Source organism: Eleutherodactylus coqui, unplaced genomic scaffold (genome assembly GCF_035609145.1).
Source record: "Eleutherodactylus coqui strain aEleCoq1 unplaced genomic scaffold, aEleCoq1.hap1 HAP1_SCAFFOLD_310, whole genome shotgun sequence".
Classification (NCBI taxonomy): Eukaryota; Metazoa; Chordata; class Amphibia; order Anura; family Eleutherodactylidae; genus Eleutherodactylus; species Eleutherodactylus coqui.
In genome coordinates, this window is record NW_027102616.1 from 101,538 (window position 1) to 120,923 (window position 19,386).

Here is a 19,386-nt window from a genome sequence, read left to right on the forward strand (position 1 = left end):
CCAGCACTCCAACACATTTTTTGAAAAATTACAGATACTTCAATTCTAGGTGTGACGTTTCAGCCCACAGTCGTCGGGCCCCATGAGCGAAGGCTGAAAGGTCACACATATAGGCAAATATCAAGTAGCCAGCTGCCATATGCCTGGATCCTTTACAGAGACGCCCGTTTTACTATATTTCATGCCATAAAGGGTGAACCTGGGCTGCAAAAACATTTCAAGGGGTTTTTCCACCACTGTAAAAAGCCTCCCAGCCACTCTGTACTTCCTACTGACCAGCACCTGTGACTATTGGAGCTAGTCAATCGCCACAGCAGTGACCTCCTATAGCCGGTGATTGGCTGCAGCAGTCACACATCCTGCTCAACAGCAACCAGGAAGGGCAGAGTGGCTGTGAAGCAATTTTAAGTAATGGGAAAACCCCTTTAAGGAGGGGTACGTGTCAAGGTTACATCCACATAAATGCCAGGACCCAAGGTTTATAGGCTAAACATTGCCCAGAGCATCACACCTTGCTTGCCAACCTACTTCCAGACTTACGGAAAGAGCATAGCTCGTCCGCTCGGCTGTTTTCGTAAGTCCTCGCCACCCCCAGGCGCCACCATCCAGCCGGCCAGGAGGTCAGGGATGCCAAAACTAGAGGTGGGTACGAGCCTGAGACGTGAGACTCGCAACTATCAGACTTCCATGGCATATCTTGTGGACATGCCAGGAAAGTCTCAGATGGGAATACCCCTTTAATCTGTCACGTTGGCACTGTAGCGCCTGAGAAATCTGTCACGGTACGTGAAGCATTAAGCGATGCACACGCACCTGACCGTCCACATGACGGCAAAGAGAACGCAGTTCATTGGACCGGCCCGCCTTCTTCTTCTGTTGCTCCGCGGCTTGCTTCTGACCATCATGCGCCCGGCGGGGTGCTTTCTGCACTGTTCTTCATTCTTTTTCATTAAGGTCCTAAGATGATGCCCTGTCAATGACAATAAGAAAGCCAATTTACAAGCGTCCATCACTGCACTCTACAGCGCAACACAGAAAGCGTGCCGTCGCTTCCTAAATGATCTCAGGCGACATGTATACAAATCCGTCACTGAAGAGAAATGAAGGCGGCAAATTATTATCATGTAAACCAATCACGGCGTTAGGCAGAGTAATAAACTGACGCCGTGACTGCAATACTGCTGAAGAGGCGGTCAGAAGTGCTGTTGTACCGTGTACTGCCCATGCCCACCAGCTATGGACCCGCTGCATGCCCATGTGTGTGTGTGTGCCCGTTTATCATTAAACATGGAAGTAAAAGCAGGTAAAAGGTTTGTGTTTACTTTGGGTGGATTTTAAAAAAATTATGAAATTGTAAAAAAAAAAAAGTGGTGTCCACAAATGAGGTGCAGGTAATTGATCTGGAACCGTCTGCGACCCCGGACGTGTGCTCTGACCACTACACTACAGCCAGGCACATGGAATCAGTTGGCGTTTGAATAGAGCAGGCCACAATGCAGCGCCGGCCTCTACTATACACCCAACGGTCAGCCGCATTATTACAGCCAGCGGCTGACCTTTCACCATTTCAGCTTCCCTGGATGGAAATTACACGCTTCACCCCGGGGAACAGCACCAAAAACTGCACTCACAACGTTCCTACATCCACAATTTTCACTGCTCGGCCATATTACAACCACCATTGTCAGCCACTTCCCACAAGGCCTTGTCATGGCCGCAGGACTAGGCAGGGCCCGCATTTCAAAAACTCACAACTTCTGGGCTCTCCTCCTGCAGCCCTGTCCAGAGTACACCCATAATGGCGTCTTCCAGGAAGAACACTCAGCCAAAGGGGATCCTCCGCAGAAGGGGCCGGAGGAGGCTGTCCAGATACTTCCCACCACCCGGCCGCACACAGTCCAGCAAACCAATCAAACGCCTGCGGAGCTCCAACTAAATGGTCCCAAGGCACAACTCCCCGTTCCTCAGCACGGAAAGGCCGTAACAGCAAATAACTGGCTTATGTCCTATTGTGTCTACGAGAAACTAGAAAGCAAGACAGACTCGGGCGAACAAAAGAAGGCAAAAATGGGATCGCCGAGCAGTGAAAAAATATTGGGTTTACAGGGGAACCCTGCTCTGTTGTGCCACGCTGATGGAAAGGCCAGAATTTGGCACAAGCAGCATAAATCCATGAATTCTTCGTGTCAGCTATTCCCAGCACCGCCATGTAATTTGCCACAACCGCAAGAAGCTATTCTGTCTGCATGGACAAGGAAGGAAGGAAGGAAGGAAGGAAGGAAGGAAGGAAGGAAGGAAGGAAGGAAGGAAGGAAGGAAGGAAGGAAGGAAGGAAGGAAGGAAGGAAGGAAGGAAGGAAGGAAGGAAGGAAGGAAGGAAGGAAGGAAGGAAGGAAGGAAGGAAGGAAGGAAGGAAGGAAGGAAGGAAGGAAGGAAGGAAGGAAGGAAGGAAGGAAGGAAGGAAGGAAGGAAGGAAGGAAGGAAGGAAGGAAGGAAGGAAGGAAGGAAGGAAGGAAGGAAGGAACTGTAACCCCAACTCTGTGTCTCCTTGATCAAAAACATAAAAATAGCCAGCACTCCAACACATTTTTTGAAAAATTACAGATACTTCAATTCTAGGTGTGACGTTTCAGCCCACAGTCGTCGGGCCCCATGAGCGAAGGCTGAAAGGTCACACATATAGGCAAATATCAAGTAGCCAGCTGCCATATGCCTGGATCCTTTACAGAGACGCCCGTTTTACTATATTTCATGCCATAAAGGGTGAACCTGGGCTGCAAAAACATTTCAAGGGGTTTTTCCACCACTGTAAAAAGCCTCCCAGCCACTCTGTACTTCCTACTGACCAGCACCTGTGACTATTGGAGCTAGTCAATCGCCACAGCAGTGACCTCCTATAGCCGGTGATTGGCTGCAGCAGTCACACATCCTGCTCAACAGCAACCAGGAAGGGCAGAGTGGCTGTGAAGCAATTTTAAGTAATGGGAAAACCCCATTAGGGAGGGGTACGTGTCAAGGTTACATCCACATAAATGCCAGGACCCAAGGTTTATAGGCTAAACATTGCCCAGAGCATCACACCTTGCTTGCCAACTTACTTCCAGACTTACGGAAAGAGCATAGCTCGTCCGCTCGGCTGTTTTCGTAAGTCCTCGCCACCCCCAGGCGCCACCATCCAGCCGGCCAGGAGGTCAGGGATGCCAAAACTAGAGGTGGGTACGAGCCTGAGACGTGAGACTCGCAACTATCAGACTTCCATGGCATATCTTGTGGACATGCCAGGAAAGTCTCAGATGGGAATACCCCTTTAATCTGTCACGTTGGCACTGTAGCGCCTGAGAAATCTGTCACGGTACGTGAAGCATTAAGCGATGCACACGCACCTGACCGTCCACATGACGGCAAAGAGAACGCAGTTCATTGGACCGGCCCGCCTTCTTCTTCTGTTGCTCCGCGGCTTGCTTCTGACCATCATGCGCCCGGCGGGGTGCTTTCTGCACTGTTCTTCATTCTTTTTCATTAAGGTCCTAAGATGATGCCCTGTCAATGACAATAAGAAAGCCAATTTACAAGCGTCCATCACTGCACTCTACAGCGCAACACAGAAAGCGTGCCGTCGCTTCCTAAATGATCTCAGGCGACATGTATACAAATCCGTCACTGAAGAGAAATGAAGGCGGCAAATTATTATCATGTAAACCAATCACGGCGTTAGGCAGAGTAATAAACTGACGCCGTGACTGCAATACTGCTGAAGAGGCGGTCAGAAGTGCTGTTGTACCGTGTACTGCCCATGCCCACCAGCTATGGACCCGCTGCATGCCCATGTGTGTGTGTGTGCCCGTTTATCATTAAACATGAAAGTAAAAGCAGGTAAAAGGTTTGTGTTTACTTTGGGTGGATTTTAAAAAAATTATGAAATTGTAAAAAAAAAAAAGTGGTGTCCACAAATGAGGTGCAGGTAATTGATCTGGAACCGTCTGCGACCCCGGACGTGTGCTCTGACCACTACACTACAGCCAGGCACATGGAATCAGTTGGCGTTTGAATAGAGCAGGCCACAATGCAGCGCCGGCCTCTACTATACACCCAACGGTCAGCTGCATTATTACAGCCAGCGGCTGACCTTTCACCATTTCAGCTTCCCTGGATGGAAATTACACGCTTCACCCCGGGGAACAGCACCAAAAACTGCACTCACAACGTTCCTACATCCACAATTTTCACTGCTCGGCCATATTACAACCACCATTGTCAGCCACTTCCCACAAGGCCTTGTCATGGCCGCAGGACTAGGCAGGGCCCGCATTTCAAAAACTCACAACTTCTGGGCTCTCCTCCTGCAGCCCTGTCCAGAGTACACCCATAATGGCGTCTTCCAGGAAGAACACTCAGCCAAAGGGGATCCTCCGCAGAAGGGGCCGGAGGAGGCTGTCCAGATACTTCCCACCACCCGGCCGCACACAGTCCAGCAAACCAATCAAACGCCTGCGGAGCTCCAACTAAATGGTCCCAAGGCACAACTCCCCGTTCCTCAGCACGGAAAGGCCGTAACAGCAAATAACTGGCTTATGTCCTATTGTGTCTACGAGAAACTAGAAAGCAAGACAGACTCCGGCGAACAAAAGAAGGCAAAAATGGGATCGCCGAGCAGTGAAAAAATATTGGGTTTACAGGGGAACCCTGCTCTGTTGTGCCACGCTGATGGAAAGGCCAGAATTTGGCACAAGCAGCATAAATCCATGAATTCTTCGTGTCAGCTATTCCCAGCACCGCCATGTAATTTGCCACAACCGCAAGAAGCTATTCTGTCTGCATGGACAAGGAAGGAAGGAAGGAAGGAAGGAAGGAAGGAAGGAAGGAAGGAAGGAAGGAAGGAAGGAAGGAAGGAACTGTAACCCCAACTCTGTGTCTCCTTGATCAAAAACATAAAAATAGCCAGCACTCCAACACATTTTTTGAAAAATTACAGATACTTCAATTCTAGGTGTGACGTTTCAGCCCACAGTCGTCGGGCCCCATGAGCGAAGGCTGAAAGGTCACACATATAGGCAAATATCAAGTAGCCAGCTGCCATATGCCTGGATCCTTTACAGAGACGCCCGTTTTACTATATTTCATGCCATAAAGGGTGAACCTGGGCTGCAAAAACATTTCAAGGGGTTTTTCCACCACTGTAAAAAGCCTCCCAGCCACTCTGTACTTCCTACTGACCAGCACCTGTGACTATTGGAGCTAGTCAATCGCCACAGCAGTGACCTCCTATAGCCGGTGATTGGCTGCAGCAGTCACACATCCTGCTCAACAGCAACCAGGAAGGGCAGAGTGGCTGTGAAGCAATTTTAAGTAATGGGAAAACCCCTTTAAGGAGGGGTACGTGTCAAGGTTACATCCACATAAATGCCAGGACCCAAGGTTTATAGGCTAAACATTGCCCAGAGCATCACACCTTGCTTGCCAACTTACTTCCAGACTTACGGAAAGAGCATAGCTCGTCCGCTCGGCTGTTTTCGTAAGTCCTCGCCACCCCCAGGCGCCACCATCCAGCCGGCCAGGAGGTCAGGGATGCCAAAACTAGAGGTGGGTACGAGCCTGAGACGTGAGACTCGCAACTATCAGACTTCCATGGCATATCTTGTGGACATGCCAGGAAAGTCTCAGATGGGAATACCCCTTTAATCTGTCACGTTGGCACTGTAGCGCCTGAGAAATCTGTCACGGTACGTGAAGCATTAAGCGATGCACACGCACCTGACCGTCCACATGACGGCAAAGAGAACGCAGTTCATTGGACCGGCCCGCCTTCTTCTTCTGTTGCTCCGCGGCTTGCTTCTGACCATCATGCGCCCGGCGGGGTGCTTTCTGCACTGTTCTTCATTCTTTTTCATTAAGGTCCTAAGATGATGCCCTGTCAATGACAATAAGAAAGCCAATTTACAAGCGTCCATCACTGCACTCTACAGCGCAACACAGAAAGCGTGCCGTCGCTTCCTAAATGATCTCAGGCGACATGTATACAAATCCGTCACTGAAGAGAAATGAAGGCGGCAAATTATTATCATGTAAACCAATCACGGCGTTAGGCAGAGTAATAAACTGACGCCGTGACTGCAATACTGCTGAAGAGGCGGTCAGAAGTGCTGTTGTACCGTGTACTGCCCATGCCCACCAGCTATGGACCCGCTGCATGCCCATGTGTGTGTGTGTGCCCGTTTATCATTAAACATGAAAGTAAAAGCAGGTAAAAGGTTTGTGTTTACTTTGGGTGGATTTTAAAAAAATTATGAAATTGTAAAAAAAAAAAAGTGGTGTCCACAAATGAGGTGCAGGTAATTGATCTGGAACCGTCTGCGACCCCGGACGTGTGCTCTGACCACTACACTACAGCCAGGCACATGGAATCAGTTGGCGTTTGAATAGAGCAGGCCACAATGCAGCGCCGGCCTCTACTATACACCCAACGGTCAGCTGCATTATTACAGCCAGCGGCTGACCTTTCACCATTTCAGCTTCCCTGGATGGAAATTACACGCTTCACCCCGGGGAACAGCACCAAAAACTGCACTCACAACGTTCCTACATCCACAATTTTCACTGCTCGGCCATATTACAACCACCATTGTCAGCCACTTCCCACAAGGCCTTGTCATGGCCGCAGGACTAGGCAGGGCCCGCATTTCAAAAACTCACAACTTCTGGGCTCTCCTCCTGCAGCCCTGTCCAGAGTACACCCATAATGGCGTCTTCCAGGAAGAACACTCAGCCAAAGGGGATCCTCCGCAGAAGGAGCCGGAGGAGGCTGTCCAGAGACTTCCCACCACCCGGCCGCACACAGTCCAGCAAACCAATCAAACGCCTGCGGAGCTCCAACTAAATGGTCCCAAGGCACAACTCCCCGTTCCTCAGCACGGAAAGGCCGTAACAGCAAATAACTGGCTTATGTCCTATTGTGTCTACGAGAAACTAGAAAGCAAGACAGACTCCGGCGAACAAAAGAAGGCAAAAATGGGATCGCCGAGCAGTGAAAAAATATTGGGTTTACAGGGGAACCCTGCTCTGTTGTGCCACGCTGATGGAAAGGCCAGAATTTGGCACAAGCAGCATAAATCCATGAATTCTTCGTGTCAGCTATTCCCAGCACCGCCATGTAATTTGCCACAACCGCAAGAAGCTATTCTGTCTGCATGGACAAGGAAGGAAGGAAGGAAGGAAGGAAGGAAGGAAGGAAGGAAGGAAGGAAGGAAGGAAGGAAGGAAGGAAGGAAGGAAGGAAGGAAGGAAGGAAGGAAGGAAGGAAGGAAGGAAGGAAGGAAGGAAGGAAGGAAGGAAGGAAGGAAGGAAGGAAGGAAGGAAGGAAGGAAGGAAGGAAGGAAGGAAGGAAGGAAGGAAGGAAGGAAGGAAGGAAGGAAGGAAGGAAGGAAGGAAGGAAGGAAGGAAGGAAGGAAGGAAGGAAGGAAGGAAGGAAGGAAGGAACTGTAACCCCAACTCTGTGTCTCCTTGATCAAAAACATAAAAATAGCCAGCACTCCAACACATTTTTTGAAAAATTACAGATACTTCAATTCTAGGTGTGACGTTTCAGCCCACAGTCGTCGGGCCCCATGAGCGAAGGCTGAAAGGTCACACATATAGGCAAATATCAAGTAGCCAGCTGCCATATGCCTGGATCCTTTACAGAGACGCCCGTTTTACTATATTTCATGCCATAAAGGGTGAACCTGGGCTGCAAAAACATTTCAAGGGGTTTTTCCACCACTGTAAAAAGCCTCCCAGCCACTCTGTACTTCCTACTGACCAGCACCTGTGACTATTGGAGCTAGTCAATCGCCACAGCAGTGACCTCCTATAGCCGGTGATTGGCTGCAGCAGTCACACATCCTGCTCAACAGCAACCAGGAAGGGCAGAGTGGCTGTGAAGCAATTTTAAGTAATGGGAAAACCCCTTTAAGGAGGGGTACGTGTCAAGGTTACATCCACATAAATGCCAGGACCCAAGGTTTATAGGCTAAACATTGCCCAGAGCATCACACCTTGCTTGCCAACTTACTTCCAGACTTACGGAAAGAGCATAGCTCGTCCGCTCGGCTGTTTTCGTAAGTCCTCGCCACCCCCAGGCGCCACCATCCAGCCGGCCAGGAGGTCAGGGATGCCAAAACTAGAGGTGGGTACGAGCCTGAGACGTGAGACTCGCAACTATCAGACTTCCATGGCATATCTTGTGGACATGCCAGGAAAGTCTCAGATGGGAATACCCCTTTAATCTGTCACGTTGGCACTGTAGCGCCTGAGAAATCTGTCACGGTACGTGAAGCATTAAGCGATGCACACGCACCTGACCGTCCACATGACGGCAAAGAGAACGCAGTTCATTGGACCGGCCCGCCTTCTTCTTCTGTTGCTCCGCGGCTTGCTTCTGACCATCATGCGCCCGGCGGGGTGCTTTCTGCACTGTTCTTCATTCTTTTTCATTAAGGTCCTAAGATGATGCCCTGTCAATGACAATAAGAAAGCCAATTTACAAGCGTCCATCACTGCACTCTACAGCGCAACACAGAAAGCGTGCCGTCGCTTCCTAAATGATCTCAGGCGACATGTATACAAATCCGTCACTGAAGAGAAATGAAGGCGGCAAATTATTATCATGTAAACCAATCACGGCGTTAGGCAGAGTAATAAACTGACGCCGTGACTGCAATACTGCTGAAGAGGCGGTCAGAAGTGCTGTTGTACCGTGTACTGCCCATGCCCACCAGCTATGGACCCGCTGCATGCCCATGTGTGTGTGTGTGCCCGTTTATCATTAAACATGAAAGTAAAAGCAGGTAAAAGGTTTGTGTTTACTTTGGGTGGATTTTAAAAAAATTATGAAATTGTAAAAAAAAAAAAGTGGTGTCCACAAATGAGGTGCAGGTAATTGATCTGGAACCGTCTGCGACCCCGGACGTGTGCTCTGACCACTACACTACAGCCAGGCACATGGAATCAGTTGGCGTTTGAATAGAGCAGGCCACAATGCAGCGCCGGCCTCTACTATACACCCAACGGTCAGCTGCATTATTACAGCCAGCGGCTGACCTTTCACCATTTCAGCTTCCCTGGATGGAAATTACACGCTTCACCCCGGGGAACAGCACCAAAAACTGCACTCACAACGTTCCTACATCCACAATTTTCACTGCTCGGCCATATTACAACCACCATTGTCAGCCACTTCCCACAAGGCCTTGTCATGGCCGCAGGACTAGGCAGGGCCCGCATTTCAAAAACTCACAACTTCTGGGCTCTCCTCCTGCAGCCCTGTCCAGAGTACACCCATAATGGCGTCTTCCAGGAAGAACACTCAGCCAAAGGGGATCCTCCGCAGAAGGGGCCGGAGGAGGCTGTCCAGATACTTCCCACCACCCGGCCACACACAGTCCAGCAAACCAATCAAACGCCTGCGGAGCTCCAACTAAATGGTCCCAAGGCACAACTCCCCGTTCCTCAGCACGGAAAGGCCGTAACAGCAAATAACTGGCTTATGTCCTATTGTGTCTACGAGAAACTAGAAAGCAAGACAGACTCCGGCGAACAAAAGAAGGCAAAAATGGGATCGCCGAGCAGTGAAAAAATATTGGGTTTACAGGGGAACCCTGCTCTGTTGTGCCACGCTGATGGAAAGGCCAGAATTTGGCACAAGCAGCATAAATCCATGAATTCTTCGTGTCAGCTATTCCCAGCACCGCCATGTAATTTGCCACAACCGCAAGAAGCTATTCTGTCTGCATGGACAAGGAAGGAAGGAAGGAAGGAAGGAAGGAAGGAAGGAAGGAAGGAAGGAAGGAAGGAAGGAAGGAAGGAAGGAAGGAAGGAAGGAAGGAAGGAAGGAAGGAAGGAAGGAAGGAAGGAAGGAAGGAAGGAAGGAAGGAAGGAAGGAAGGAAGGAAGGAAGGAAGGAAGGAAGGAAGGAAGGAAGGAAGGAAGGAAGGAAGGAAGGAAGGAAGGAAGGAAGGAAGGAAGGAAGGAAGGAAGGAAGGAAGGAAGGAAGGAAGGAAGGAAGGAAGGAAGGAAGGAAGGAAGGAAGGAAGGAAGGAACTGTAACCCCAACTCTGTGTCTCCTTGATCAAAAACATAAAAATAGCCAGCACTCCAACACATTTTTTGAAAAATTACAGATACTTCAATTCTAGGTGTGACGTTTCAGCCCACAGTCGTCGGGCCCCATGAGCGAAGGCTGAAAGGTCACACATATAGGCAAATATCAAGTAGCCAGCTGCCATATGCCTGGATCCTTTACAGAGACGCCCGTTTTACTATATTTCATGCCATAAAGGGTGAACCTGGGCTGCAAAAACATTTCAAGGGGTTTTTCCACCACTGTAAAAAGCCTCCCAGCCACTCTGTACTTCCTACTGACCAGCACCTGTGACTATTGGAGCTAGTCAATCGCCACAGCAGTGACCTCCTATAGCCGGTGATTGGCTGCAGCAGTCACACATCCTGCTCAACAGCAACCAGGAAGGGCAGAGTGGCTGTGAAGCAATTTTAAGTAATGGGAAAACCCCTTTAAGGAGGGGTAGGTGTCAAGGTTACATCCACATAAATGCCAGGACCCAAGGTTTATAGGCTAAACATTGCCCAGAGCATCACACCTTGCTTGCCAACTTACTTCCAGACTTACGGAAAGAGCATAGCTCGTCCGCTCGGCTGTTTTCGTAAGTCCTCGCCACCCCCAGGCGCCACCATCCAGCCGGCCAGGAGGTCAGGGATGCCAAAACTAGAGGTGGGTACGAGCCTGAGACGTGAGACTCGCAACTATCAGACTTCCATGGCATATCTTGTGGACATGCCAGGAAAGTCTCAGATGGGAATACCCCTTTAATCTGTCACGTTGGCACTGTAGCGCCTGAGAAATCTGTCACGGTACGTGAAGCATTAAGCGATGCACACGCACCTGACCGTCCACATGACGGCAAAGAGAACGCAGTTCATTGGACCGGCCCGCCTTCTTCTTCTGTTGCTCCGCGGCTTGCTTCTGACCATCATGCGCCCGGCGGGGTGCTTTCTGCACTGTTCTTCATTCTTTTTCATTAAGGTCCTAAGATGATGCCCTGTCAATGACAATAAGAAAGCCAATTTACAAGCGTCCATCACTGCACTCTACAGCGCAACACAGAAAGCGTGCCGTCGCTTCCTAAATGATCTCAGGCGACATGTATACAAATCCGTCACTGAAGAGAAATGAAGGCGGCAAATTATTATCATGTAAACCAATCACGGCGTTAGGCAGAGTAATAAACTGACGCCGTGACTGCAATACTGCTGAAGAGGCGGTCAGAAGTGCTGTTGTACCGTGTACTGCCCATGCCCACCAGCTATGGACCCGCTGCATGCCCATGTGTGTGTGTGTGCCCGTTTATCATTAAACATGAAAGTAAAAGCAGGTAAAAGGTTTGTGTTTACTTTGGGTGGATTTTAAAAAAATTATGAAATTGTAAAAAAAAAAAAGTGGTGTCCACAAATGAGGTGCAGGTAATTGATCTGGAACCGTCTGCGACCCCGGACGTGTGCTCTGACCACTACACTACAGCCAGGCACATGGAATCAGTTGGCGTTTGAATAGAGCAGGCCACAATGCAGCGCCGGCCTCTACTATACACCCAACGGTCAGCTGCATTATTACAGCCAGCGGCTGACCTTTCACCATTTCAGCTTCCCTGGATGGAAATTACACGCTTCACCCCGGGGAACAGCACCAAAAACTGCACTCACAACGTTCCTACATCCACAATTTTCACTGCTCGGCCATATTACAACCACCATTGTCAGCCACTTCCCACAAGGCCTTGTCATGGCCGCAGGACTAGGCAGGGCCCGCATTTCAAAAACTCACAACTTCTGGGCTCTCCTCCTGCAGCCCTGTCCAGAGTACACCCATAATGGCGTCTTCCAGGAAGAACACTCAGCCAAAGGGGATCCTCCGCAGAAGGGGCCGGAGGAGGCTGTCCAGATACTTCCCACCACCCGGCCGCACACAGTCCAGCAAACCAATCAAACGCCTGCGGAGCTCCAACTAAATGGTCCCAAGGCACAACTCCCCGTTCCTCAGCACGGAAAGGCCGTAACAGCAAATAACTGGCTTATGTCCTATTGTGTCTACGAGAAACTAGAAAGCAAGACAGACTCCGGCGAACAAAAGAAGGCAAAAATGGGATCGCCGAGCAGTGAAAAAATATTGGGTTTACAGGGGAACCCTGCTCTGTTGTGCCACGCTGATGGAAAGGCCAGAATTTGGCACAAGCAGCATAAATCCATGAATTCTTCGTGTCAGCTATTCCCAGCACCGCCATGTAATTTGCCACAACCGTGTGTAGCTATTCTGTATGCATGAGGAAGGAAGGAAGGAAGGAAGGAAGGAAGGAAGGAAGGAAGGAAGGAAGGAAGGAAGGAAGGAAGGAAGGAAGGAAGGAAGGAAGGAACTGTAACCCCAACTCTGTGTCTCCTTGATCAAAAACATAAAAATAGCCAGCACTCCAACACATTTTTTGAAAAATTACAGATACTTCAATTCTAGGTGTGACGTTTCAGCCCACAGTCGTCGGGCCCCATGAGCGAAGGCTGAAAGGTCACACATATAGGCAAATATCAAGTAGCCAGCTGCCATATGCCTGGATCCTTTACAGAGACGCCCGTTTTACTATATTTCATGCCATAAAGGGTGAACCTGGGCTGCAAAAACATTTCAAGGGGTTTTTCCACCACTGTAAAAAGCCTCCCAGCCACTCTGTACTTCCTACTGACCAGCACCTGTGACTATTGGAGCTAGTCAATCGCCACAGCAGTGACCTCCTATAGCCGGTGATTGGCTGCAGCAGTCACACATCCTGCTCAACAGCAACCAGGAAGGGCAGAGTGGCTGTGAAGCAATTTTAAGTAATGGGAAAACCCCTTTAAGGAGGGGTAGGTGTCAAGGTTACATCCACATAAATGCCAGGACCCAAGGTTTATAGGCTAAACATTGCCCAGAGCATCACACCTTGCTTGCCAACTTACTTCCAGACTTACGGAAAGAGCATAGCTCGTCCGCTCGGCTGTTTTCGTAAGTCCTCGCCACCCCCAGGCGCCACCATCCAGCCGGCCAGGAGGTCAGGGATGCCAAAACTAGAGGTGGGTACGAGCCTGAGACGTGAGACTCGCAACTATCAGACTTCCATGGCATATCTTGTGGACATGCCAGGAAAGTCTCAGATGGGAATACCCCTTTAATCTGTCACGTTGGCACTGTAGCGCCTGAGAAATCTGTCACGGTACGTGAAGCATTAAGCGATGCACACGCACCTGACCGTCCACATGACGGCAAAGAGAACGCAGTTCATTGGACCGGCCCGCCTTCTTCTTCTGTTGCTCCGCGGCTTGCTTCTGACCATCATGCGCCCGGCGGGGTGCTTTCTGCACTGTTCTTCATTCTTTTTCATTAAGGTCCTAAGATGATGCCCTGTCAATGACAATAAGAAAGCCAATTTACAAGCGTCCATCACTGCACTCTACAGCGCAACACAGAAAGCGTGCCGTCGCTTCCTAAATGATCTCAGGCGACATGTATACAAATCCGTCACTGAAGAGAAATGAAGGCGGCAAATTATTATCATGTAAACCAATCACGGCGTTAGGCAGAGTAATAAACTGACGCCGTGACTGCAATACTGCTGAAGAGGCGGTCAGAAGTGCTGTTGTACCGTGTACTGCCCATGCCCACCAGCTATGGACCCGCTGCATGCCCATGTGTGTGTGTGTGCCCGTTTATCATTAAACATGAAAGTAAAAGCAGGTAAAAGGTTTGTGTTTACTTTGGGTGGATTTTAAAAAAATTATGAAATTGTAAAAAAAAAAAAGTGGTGTCCACAAATGAGGTGCAGGTAATTGATCTGGAACCGTCTGCGACCCCGGACGTGTGCTCTGACCACTACACTACAGCCAGGCACATGGAATCAGTTGGCGTTTGAATAGAGCAGGCCACAATGCAGCGCCGGCCTCTACTATACACCCAACGGTCAGCTGCATTATTACAGCCAGCGGCTGACCTTTCACCATTTCAGCTTCCCTGGATGGAAATTACACGCTTCACCCCGGGGAACAGCACCAAAAACTGCACTCACAACGTTCCTACATCCACAATTTTCACTGTTCGGCCATATTACAACCACCATTGTCAGCCACTTCCCACAAGGCCTTGTCATGGCCGCAGGACTAGGCAGGGCCCGCATTTCAAAAACTCACAACTTCTGGGCTCTCCTCCTGCAGCCCTGTCCAGAGTACACCCATAATGGCGTCTTCCAGGAAGAACACTCAGCCAAAGGGGATCCTCCGCAGAAGGGGCCGGAGGAGGCTGTCCAGATACTTCCCACCACCCGGCCGCACACAGTCCAGCAAACCAATCAAACGCCTGCGGAGCTCCAACTAAATGGTCCCAAGGCACAACTCCCCGTTCCTCAGCACGGAAAGGCCGTAACAGCAAATAACTGGCTTATGTCCTATTGTGTCTACGAGAAACTAGAAAGCAAGACAGACTCCGGCGAACAAAAGAAGGCAAAAATGGGATCGCCGAGCAGTGAAAAAATATTGGGTTTACAGGGGAACCCTGCTCTGTTGTGCCACGCTGATGGAAAGGCCAGAATTTGGCACAAGCAGCATAAATCCATGAATTCTTCGTGTCAGCTATTTCCAGCACTGCCATGTAATTTGCCACAACCGTGTGTAGCTATTCTGTATGCATGAGGAAGGAAGGAAGGAAGGAAGGAAGGAAGGAAGGAAGGAAGGAAGGAAGGAAGGAAGGAAGGAAGGAAGGAAGGAAGGAAGGAAGGAAGGAAGGAAGGAAGGAAGGAAGGAAGGAAGGAAGGAAGGAAGGAAGGAAGGAAGGAAGGAAGGAAGGAAGGAAGGAAGGAACTGTAACCCCAACTCTGTGTCTCCTTGATCAAAAACATAAAAATAGCCAGCACTCCAACACATTTTTTGAAAAATTACAGATACTTCAATTCTAGGTGTGACGTTTCAGCCCACAGTCGTCGGGCCCCATGAGCGAAGGCTGAAAGGTCACACATATAGGCAAATATCAAGTAGCCAGCTGCCATATGCCTGGATCCTTTACAGAGACGCCCGTTTTACTATATTTCATGCCATAAAGGGTGAACCTGGGCTGCAAAAACATTTCAAGGGGTTTTTCCACCACTGTAAAAAGCCTCCCAGCCACTCTGTACTTCCTACTGACCAGCACCTGTGACTATTGGAGCTAGTCAATCGCCACAGCAGTGACCTCCTATAGCCGGTGATTGGCTGCAGCAGTCACACATCCTGCTCAACAGCAACCAGGAAGGGCAGAGTGGCTGTGAAGCAATTTTAAGTAATGGGAAAACCCCTTTAAGGAGGGGTACGTGTCAAGGTTACATCCACATAAATGCCAGGACCCAAGGTTTATAGGCTAAACATTGCCCAGAGCATCACACCTTGCTTGCCAACTTACTTCCAGACTTACGGAAAGAGCATAGCTCGTCCGCTCGGCTGTTTTCGTAAGTCCTCGCCACCCCCAGGCGCCACCATCCAGCCGGCCAGGAGGTCAGGGATGCCAAAACTAGAGGTGGGTACGAGCCTGAGACGTGAGACTCGCAACTATCAGACTTCCATGGCATATCTTGTGGACATGCCAGGAAAGTCTCAGATGGGAATACCCCTTTAATCTGTCACGTTGGCACTGTAGCGCCTGAGAAATCTGTCACGGTACGTGAAGCATTAAGCGATGCACACGCACCTGACCGTCCACATGACGGCAAAGAGAACGCAGTTCATTGGACCCGCCCGCCTTCTTCTTCTGTTGCTCCGCGGCTTGCTTCTGACCATCATGCGCCCGGCGGGGTGCTTTCTGCACTGTTCTTCATTCTTTTTCATTAAGGTCCTAAGATGATGCCCTGTCAATGACAATAAGAAAGCCAATTTACAAGCGTCCATCACTGCACTCTACAGCGCAACACAGAAAGCGTGCCGTCGCTTCCTAAATGATCTCAGGCGACATGTATACAAATCCGTCACTGAAGAGAAATGAAGGCGGCAAATTATTATCATGTAAACCAATCACGGCGTTAGGCAGAGTAATAAACTGACGCCGTGACTGCAATACTGCTGAAGAGGCGGTCAGAAGTGCTGTTGTACCGTGTACTGCCCATGCCCACCAGCTATGGACCCGCTGCATGCCCATGTGTGTGTGTGTGCCCGTTTATCATTAAACATGAAAGTAAAAGCAGGTAAAAGGTTTGTGTTTACTTTGGGTGGATTTTAAAAAAATTATGAAATTGTAAAAAAAAAAAAGTGGTGTCCACAAATGAGGTGCAGGTAATTGATCTGGAACCGTCTGCGACCCCGGACGTGTGCTCTGACCACTACACTACAGCCAGGCACATGGAATCAGTTGGCGTTTGAATAGAGCAGGCCACAATGCAGCGCCGGCCTCTACTATACACCCAACGGTCAGCTGCATTATTACAGCCAGCGGCTGACCTTTCACCATTTCAGCTTCCCTGGATGGAAATTACAAGCTTCACCCCGGGGAACAGCACCAAAAACTGCACTCACAACGTTCCTACATCCACAATTTTCACTGCTCGGCCATATTACAACCACCATTGTCAGCCACTTCCCACAAGGCCTTGTCATGGCCGCAGGACTAGGCAGGGCCCGCATTTCAAAAACTCACAACTTCTGGGCTCTCCTCCTGCAGCCCTGTCCAGAGTACACCCATAATGGCGTCTTCCAGGAAGAACACTCAGCCAAAGGGGATCCTCCGCAGAAGGGGCCGGAGGAGGCTGTCCAGATACTTCCCACCACCCGGCCGCACACAGTCCAGCAAACCAATCAAACGCCTGCGGAGCTCCAACTAAATGGTCCCAAGGCACAACTCCCCGTTCCTCAGCACGGAAAGGCCGTAACAGCAAATAACTGGCTTATGTCCTATTGTGTCTACGAGAAACTAGAAAGCAAGACAGACTCCGGCGAACAAAAGAAGGCAAAAATGGGATCGCCGAGCAGTGAAAAAATATTGGGTTTACAGGGGAACCCTGCTCTGTTGTGCCACGCTGATGGAAAGGCCAGAATTTGGCACAAGCAGCATAAATCCATGAATTCTTCGTGTCAGCTATTTCCAGCACTGCCATGTAATTTGCCACAACCGTGTGTAGCTATTCTGTATGCATGAGGAAGGAAGGAAGGAAGGAAGGAAGGAAGGAAGGAAGGAAGGAAGGAAGGAAGGAAGGAAGGAAGGAAGGAAGGAAGGAAGGAAGGAAGGAAGGAAGGAAGGAAGGAAGGAAGGAAGGAAGGAAGGAACTGTAACCCCAACTCTGTGTCTCCTTGATCAAAAACATAAAAATAGCCAGCACTCCAACACATTTTTTGAAAAATTACAGATACTTCAATTCTAGGTGTGACGTTTCAGCCCACAGTCGTCGGGCCCCATGAGCGAAGGCTGAAAGGTCACACATATAGGCAAATATCAAGTAGCCAGCTGCCATATGCCTGGATCCTTTACAGAGACGCCCGTTTTACTATATTTCATGCCATAAAGGGTGAACCTGGGCTGCAAAAACATTTCAAGGGGTTTTTCCACCACTGTAAAAAGCCTCCCAGCCACTCTGTACTTCCTACTGACCAGCACCTGTGACTATTGGAGCTAGTCAATCGCCACAGCAGTGACCTCCTATAGCCGGTGATTGGCTGCAGCAGTCACACATCCTGCTCAACAGCAACCAGGAAGGGCAGAGTGGCTGTGAAGCAATTTTAAGTAATGGGAAAACCCCTTTAAGGAGGGGTACGTGTCAAGGTTACATCCACATAAATGCCAGGACCCAAGGTTTATAGGCTAAACATTGCCCAGAGCATCACACCTTGCTTGCCAACTTACTTCCAGACTTACGGAAAGAGCATAGCTCGTCCGCTCGGCTGTTTTCGTAAGTCCTCGCCACCCCCAGGCGCCACCATCCAGCCGGCCAGGAGGTCAGGGATGCCAAAACTAGAGGTGGGTACGAGCCTGAGACGTGAGACTCGCAACTATCAGACTTCCATGGCATATCTTGTGGACATGCCAGGAAAGTCTCAGATGGGAATACCCCTTTAATCTGTCACGTTGGCACTGTAGCGCCTGAGAAATCTGTCACGGTACGTGAAGCATTAAGCGATGCACACGCACCTGACCGTCCACATGACGGCAAAGAGAACGCAGTTCATTGGACCGGCCCGCCTTCTTCTTCTGTTGCTCCGCGGCTTGCTTCTGACCATCATGCGCCCGGCGGGGTGCTTTCTGCGCTGTTCTTCATTCTTTTTCATTAAGGTCCTAAGATGATGCCCTGTCAATGACAATAAGAAAGCCAATTTACAAGCGTCCATCACTGCACTCTACAGCGCAAGACAGAAAGCGTGCCGTCGCTTCCTAAATGATCTCAGGCGACATGTATACAAATCCGTCACTGAAGAGAAATGAAGGCGGCAAATTATTATCATGTAAACCAATCACGGCGTTAGGCAGAGTAATAAACTGACGCCGTGACTGCAATACTGCTGAAGAGGCGGTCAGAAGTGCTGTTGTACCGTGTACTGCCCATGCCCACCAGCTATGGACCCGCTGCATGCCCATGTGTGTGTGTGTGCCCGTTTATCATTAAACATGAAAGTAAAAGCAGGTAAAAGGTTTGTGTTTACTTTGGGTGGATTTTAAAAAAATTATGAAATTGTAAAAAAAAAAAAGTGGTGTCCACAAATGAGGTGCAGGTAATTGATCTGGAACCGTCTGCGACCCCGGACGTGTGCTCTAACCACTACACTACAGCCAGGCACATGGAATCAGTTGGCGTTTGAATAGAGCAGGCCACAATGCAGCGCCGGCCTCTACTATACACCCAACGGTCAGCCGCATTATTACAGCCAGCGGCTGACCTTTCACCATTTCAGCTTCCCTGGATGGAAATTACACGCTTCACCCCGGGGAACAGCACCAAAAACTGCACTCACAACGTTCCTACATCCACAATTTTCACTGTTCGGCCATATTACAACCACCATTGTCAGCCACTTCCCACAAGGCCTTGTCATGGCCGCAGGACTAGGCAGGGCCCGCATTTCAAAAACTCACAACTTCTGGGCTCTCCTCCTGCAGCCCTGTCCAGAGTACACCCATAATGGCGTCTTCCAGGAAGAACACTCAGCCAAAGGGGATCCTCCGCAGAAGGGGCCGGAGGAGGCTGTCCAGATACTTCCCACCACCCGGCCGCACACAGTCCAGCAAACCAATCAAACGCCTGCGGAGCTCCAACTAAATGGTCCCAAGGCACAACTCCCCGTTCCTCAGCACGGAAAGGCCGTAACAGCAAATAACTGG

General features: G+C 49.8%; 1 protein-coding gene across 1 annotated transcript in view; it reads right to left on the reverse strand.

Moving 5' to 3' along the window:
- Nucleotides 1–18,355, reverse strand: part of LOC136605445 (uncharacterized) — a 57,730-nt gene extending 39,375 nt beyond the window's left edge. Inside the window, exons 1-8 of the mRNA XM_066588955.1 lie at nt 18,202–18,355; nt 15,778–15,934; nt 13,314–13,470; nt 10,930–11,086; nt 8,330–8,486; nt 5,750–5,906; nt 3,382–3,538; nt 814–970 (exon numbers count right to left, since the gene is read on the reverse strand). The gene's annotated coding sequence lies outside the window, so the exon portion shown is untranslated. The remainder of the gene's footprint in view (nt 1–813; nt 971–3,381; nt 3,539–5,749; nt 5,907–8,329; nt 8,487–10,929; nt 11,087–13,313; nt 13,471–15,777; nt 15,935–18,201) is intronic.
- Nucleotides 18,356–19,386: the final 1,031 nt, after the last annotated feature.